A 6,777-nucleotide genomic window follows, 5' to 3' on the forward strand; every position below is an offset into this window, starting at 1 on the left:
TCCGGATTTGTGTAGGGTTTACTCCTCAGCCTTCTCTTCTCCCGAAGATACCCACAAGGCAGTGGGATCTGTAACCCTGGATAGGGGCCCATACCAGGTACTGTCAGCCGGAGCCAGCTGAGCCCGGGACTCGTGTAAGGCAGGGTCGTCACGCCCTGTAGTAGTGACATATGGAGCCACTACCCACTACCTCTGCCTTAAATATACATAAAGTCTTGGCCTCCAAAGCTGCCTGTGGCAAAGAATTTCAGATTCACCACTTTCTGGCTAAAGAAATTCCTCCTCATCTCCATTCTAACTGGATATCCCTTTATTTCTGGGCTGCATCCTGCGACCACAGGAAACATCCTCCACACATCCACTCTATCAAGGCCTTTCAACATTTGAAAGGTTTCAATGAGGTCATCTCTAATTCTTCTTAATTCCAGTGAGTAGAGGCCCAGAGCCATCAAAATGCTCTTCATATGAGAAGCCTTTCAATCCTGGAATCATTTTTGTGAACTTTCTTTGAGCAAATCCATTCTCAGATAAGGGGCCCAAAACTGCTCACGATACTCCAAGCGAGGCCTCACCAGTGCCTTATAAAGCCTCAACATTGCATCCTTGCTTTTGTATTCTAGTCCTCTTGAAATGAATGCTAACATCGCATTTGTCTTCCTCAACACTGACTCAACCTGCAAATTAACCTTTAGGCAACCCTGCTCAGGGTCTCCCAAGTCCCCTTGCGCCTCAGATCCCTTTGTGATGTGAAAGGTTAGTTTTCCCAGTCCTAAGCCGCTTCTGCCATGCTGGTTGCTGATTGGCCTGTTCGAAGGATGCAGCAGCATTCCTATTGGTCACCCCCATTACCTTAAACTTTGATTTGCCTGTTACAACACTAGTGTCCAGTCCTGGTCACCTCAGGGGTGTAAGAGTAACTTTCCTTTGTCTCCAGGGGCTCCTCTTCACACTGAGGTCACGAGCAGGGCTGAAGAACCATTGGGAAAGTGTGCTGCTGATGGGGGAGGGCCCACACACATTCTTCGCTAAGTATCTCTTTGTTGAATGTTTAGTTTTGCAGTGGTGTAACTTGTGTGACTTAACAAGGTACCCATTGAGTATGAAGTGTTACTGAAGGTTTAGTGTCGTAGTTTGTGTAACTTAAGGTGGCTTTGGTGTTAGGTCGAACGTTTTACTGTTTGTAAACAAATGGTTAATGTGCGTATTCGTAATCGGTGCCTTCTGCCTCACTCACCAAACCTGCGAACCTGCTTCATTGTAACACCAGACATTTCATTTCCAGATATCCGTACCCCTTCCCACAATTACTTTGAAACGTGCTGGTTGGGGGTTGGGAAACACTTGGAAACATCTGCGTCCCTCAGCCTCAGAGACGACCAGGTTGCACGTTGAAGCAGAGTGGCTTTCCTTGGAGGCTCAGTGTTAGCGACATCGAACCGAGCGTAAAAGCGATTGAGCTCATCTGGGAGAGAGGCCGCGATGTTGGCCGCAGCACAATGTTTGGCCTTGAAGTCTGCGATGGTATACAGCCCTCGCCACAAGTCACGTGTGCTATTCGTTGTTCATACCAAGGGGCTGGAGACTACCTAGATAGTATATCAGGTGTTGCTCCTCCAACCTGAGTTTAGCCTCATCACGGCAGTAGAGGAGGCCATGTATGGACATATCTGAATGGGAATGTGAAGCAGAGATGAAGCGGGTGGCTACCGGGAGATCCTGTCTGTTGTGGCGGACGGAGCAGAGGTGCTCGACGAAGTGGTCCCCCAATCTGCATCGGGTTTCACCGATGTAGAGGAGGCCGCACCGGGAGCACCGGATGCAATAGATGACCCCAACAGATTCAAAAGTGAACTGTTGCCTCACTTGGAAGGACTGTTTAGGGCCCTGAATGGTGGCAAGAGAGGAGGTGTAGGGACAGGTGTAGCACTTACGCTTACAGGGATAAGTGCCGGGTGGGAGATCCATGGGGAGGGACGTGTGGATTAGGGAGTCGCGGAGGGACCGATCCCTGCGGAAAGCGGAGAGGGGTGGAGAGGGAAAGATGTGCTTAGTGGTGGGGTCCTGTTGAAGGTGGTGGAAGTTGCAGAGGATAATGTGCTGGATCTGGAGGCTTAGTGTGAGTGTTGCTTTGACCCCAGCGTCTGCAGATTAGTTTGTGTTTACGATAGCCTTCCTCACTGTCCACTACACCCCCAACCTTGGTGCCATCCACAAATTTGCTGATCCGGTTAACCACGTTATCAGCCAGATCATTAATATAGATGACCAACTACAAAGGACCCATGATGTTGAATACTGAACTGCAGTCCAGGAACAACATTTTAACGTAGGCATCCCTCTTCTCCAGGTGAGTGAGGACGGTGTGTAGTGCTGGGTTATGGCATCAACAGTAGACCAGTTCTGTCGGTAGGCAAATTGTAATGCCCCACCTCCCCTTCGTACCCCATCCGTTCGTTCGTTCTTTCTTTCTTTCTTTCTTTCTGTATTTATTTATTTGTTAATTATTAATTTTTCTCTCTCCTTCCTTTTTCTCCCTCCGTCCCTCTCACTATACCCCCTGCCCATCCTCTGGGCTTCCCCCCTCCCCCTTTTCCTTCTCCCTGGGCCTCCTGTCCCATGATCCTCTCATATCCCTTTTGCCAATCACCTGTCCAGCTCTTGGCTCCATCCCTCCCCCTCCTGTCTTCTCCTATCATTTCGGATCTCCCCCTCCCCCTCCCACTTTCAAATCTCTTACTAGCTCTTCCTTCAATTAGTCCTGACGAAGGGTCTCGGCCCGAAACGTCGACTGTACCTCTTCCTAGAGATGCTGCCTGGCCTGCTGCATTCACCAGCAACTTTTATGTGTGTTGCTTGAAATTCCAGCATCTGCAGAATTCCTCGTGTTTGAATTGTAAGGGGTCCAGTGTGGGTGGTAACATGCTGCAGATGTAGTCCTTGACCAGCCTCTCAAAGCACTTATAATTGAGGTGAGTGTGACAGGGCGTCAATCGTTCAGGTATGCTACCTTGGTTTTCTTAGGTACGGGGACAATGATGGACGATTTGAAACAGGAGGGAGAGGGAGATATTGAAAATGTCTGTAAACACACCAGCCAGCTGCTCAGCACACACTTTGAGGACGCGGCCTGGGATGCCGTCCAGGCCTGCTGCCTTAGAGCTGTTAACACGTTGGCATGCTCTACGTCACCAAGGTGCAGGTCTCGTGTGTGCTGCTTGGATTTCCAGCATCTGCAGATTTTCTCTTGTTTGCCGCAATTCATATTCAAGATACTCCAAGTGAAGAGTGCGTACAGTGTGGGGGTAAGGATCCGACGACATCTGAAGGCACTTGAAAAGTTCTATCAGTGCTGCCTTCCAAACATCTTAAATATGAGCTGGGAAGCATCAGCAAGGGAGATGAGGCTGAGTACAGGGCTACGGTAGGAAACTTTGTCTCATGGTGTGAGCAGAATTATCTGCAGCTTAATGTGAAAAGACTAAGGAGCTGGTGGTGGACCTGAGGAGAGTTAAGGTACCGGTGACCCCTGTTTCCATCCAGGGGGTCAGGGTGGACATGGTGGAGGATTACAAATATCTGGGGATACGAATTGACAATAAACTGGACTGGTCAAAGAACACTGAGGCTGTCTACAGAAGGGTCAGAGCCATCTCTATTTCCTGAGGAGACTGAGGACCTTTAACATCTGCTGGACGATGCTGAGGATGTTCTACGAGTCTGTGGTGGCCAGTGCGATCATGTTTGCTGTTGTGTGCTGGGGCAGCAGGCTGAGGGTAGCAGACACCAACAGAATCAACAAACTCATTCGTAAGGCCAGTGATGTTGTGGGGATGCAACTGGACTCTCTGACAGTGGTGTCTGAAAAGAGGATGCTGTCTAAGTTGCATGCCATCTTGGTCAATGTCTCCCATCCACTAGATAATGTACTGGGTGGGCACAGGGGTACATTCAGCCAGAGACTCATTCCTCCGAGATGCAGCACAGAGCGTCATAGGAAGTCATTCCTGCCTGTGGCCATCAAACTTTACAACTTCTCCCTTGGAGGGTCAGACACCCTGAGCCAATAGGCTGGTCCTGGACTTATTTCCTGGCATAATTTACATATTACATTTTAATATTTATGGTTCTATTACTATTTATTATTGATGGTGCAACTGTAACAAAAACCAATTTCCCCCGGGATCAATAAAGTATGACTATGACTATGACTATGACTATGAATGAAGAGCCAACGTCAGTGTGCTAAATGAAGCAAGAACAACAAGCATTGAAGCCTACGTCATCAAGAACCAACTAAGGTGGAGCGACCATGTTGTTCGGATGAAAGATGAATGTCTGCCGAAACAAATCTACTACTCCCAGGTTAAAGAAGGCAAACGTAAAAGAGGCGGACAACACAAGAGATTGAAAGACGTCTTAAAAGCCAACATGAAGAAATGTAACATCGACATCAGCAATTGGGAAACCAATGCCAATGACAGGAAACTCTGGCAAGCCATCAGCCAGACAGCAACTTTCGAAGCCGACAGATGTGCAGAATTAGAAGAAAAGAGAGGAAAATGGAAAGAGAGGCAGCAACAACCAAAGCCCGATCTGCCATCTGGAACTACCTGTCCTGAATGCGGAAGAACTTTCAAAGTCAAGATTAGACTCATAAGCCACTTGAGAGCCCATAAGTAGATCAACAGAACAAAGACCATCATCCTCGACCTCGAGGGATAGCCACCACGACGACGAAGGCTCCAAGTGAATACCCTGATGTGCTGGAAGCCGGCCGTAGCCAAAAATCCACGCCATTCACTCCTCCTCTGAGACTCCCTTCGAACAACACGTCACTCCCTCCTTGGTGCCCTTTTCAAACCAGCCGACAGGGTCTCTTTCAGTTACCACATCTCTCCCTTCCTCTCGACCGAAACACAAACTCCCCTCCTGGCCATTTCCTCCTTTGACAATTGTCTGCGAGTTATTTCTTTTCTGGTTCAGGGACACAACAATAACAGGCCCAACGAGCCCAATTACAGGAGCAGCTGAGGACCCAATTACAATTAACATGCGACCTATTAGCCTACTATCACATACGTCTTTGGAATGTGGTAGGAAACCAAGATCACTGGAGAAAACCCATGTGCTTGCAGGGAGAAGATACAAACTCCTTGCAGAGAGCAGAGGAACTGAATCCAGGTCACTGGTGCTTGAATCATTTTTTGCTGGCTGCCATGCTAATATGGGAAATGAATCAGCTGTGCAAGGGGACCGCAAACTTGCCATTGGGTTTGGAGGGTTGCGTGCCTCAACAACACGGGGGAACTCTGTTGGCTGGAGTCAGGGCTTTCTGCTTTGACTCTTGGTAGGGTCAAAGGGTAGAGGCCAGGCTAAGAGTGGTCCACCAGTCCTCCAGGTTCGGGGGTTCAGGTCAGGGCTAACAACCCTGACTGGTCAAAGTTGTTACAGAAACAGCAATAGAAATATAGGTGCAGGAGTAGGCCATTCGGCCCTTCGAGCCTGCGCTGCCATTCAGTATGATCATGGCTGATCATCCAACTCAGAACCCTGTACCAGCCTTCTCTCCATACCCCCTGATCCCTTTAGCCACAAGGGCCATATCTAACTCCCTCTTAAATATAGCCAATGAACTGGCCTCAACTGTTTCCTGTGGCAGAGAATTCCACAGATTCACCACTCTCTGTGTGAAGAAGTTTTTCCTAATCTCGGTCCTAAAAGGCTTCCCCTTTATCCTCAAACTGTGACCCCTCGTTCTGGACTTCCCCAATATCGGGAACAATCTTCCTGCATCTAGCCTGTCCAATCCCTTTAGGATTTTATACGTTTCAATCAGATCCCCCCTCAATCTTCTAAATTCCAACGAGTATAAGCCTAGTTCATCCAGTCTTTCATCATATGAAAGTCCTGCCATCCCAGGAATCAATCCCAGGAATCCTTCCACATCTGAGTGAGACAGTATTCCTGAGTCTCCACCCGGAACTTGCTTGACCAACAGTAGTGAAAACCGAGAACGTTGAAGGAAGCCCTGAGCACCGCCAGGACCAAGACCTCGATTGGTTTGGATGGCCAAGAACAGAGATGGAGGACTTTCACTGCTGCCCTAAATGCCAGCGGTCAAGGTATGCTGCTACACATGTTGCTGATGTGTTCAGATAGATTGCTACGCGACCGGTAGTGGTTACCAGGAAGCTGTTTTGGCTCAGGGCATTAGAGTTCAAAGTTCAATCCTGACACCCTCTGCTAGGAGTTCCCACTTGTCCCCGGGTCAAAGTTGCTGGTGAACACAGCAGGCCAGGCAGCATCTCTAGGAAGAGGTGCAGTCGACGTTTCGGGCCGAGACCCTTCGTCAGGACGTCACCCTATCTAGTCCGTTCTACATTCGGTAGGTTCCAATAAGATTCCCCCGTATTCTTCTACATTCTAGTGAGTACAGGCCCGAAGCTGCCAAATGCTCCTCATATGTTAACCCCTTCATTCCCAGAATCATCCTCATCAGCCTCCTCTCCGATGACGACACCTCCTTTCTGAGATATGAGGCCCAAAGCCGTTGACAATACCCTAAATGCGGCCTGACTGGTGTCTTATAAAGGGAGGGAGGGAATGTCTTATAAAGGCTCAGCATTATCTCCTTGCTTTTATATTCTATTCCCCTTGAAATCTGATACAATATGGATGTTAAATTCCCAATTAGACTATTAGATTAGATTATGAGAACACTCAGTCCTCATTTATTGTCATTTAGAAATGCATGCATTAAAAAATGATACAATATTC

Source organism: Mobula birostris, chromosome 10 (assembly GCF_030028105.1).
Source record: "Mobula birostris isolate sMobBir1 chromosome 10, sMobBir1.hap1, whole genome shotgun sequence".
Classification (NCBI taxonomy): domain Eukaryota; kingdom Metazoa; phylum Chordata; class Chondrichthyes; order Myliobatiformes; family Myliobatidae; genus Mobula; species Mobula birostris.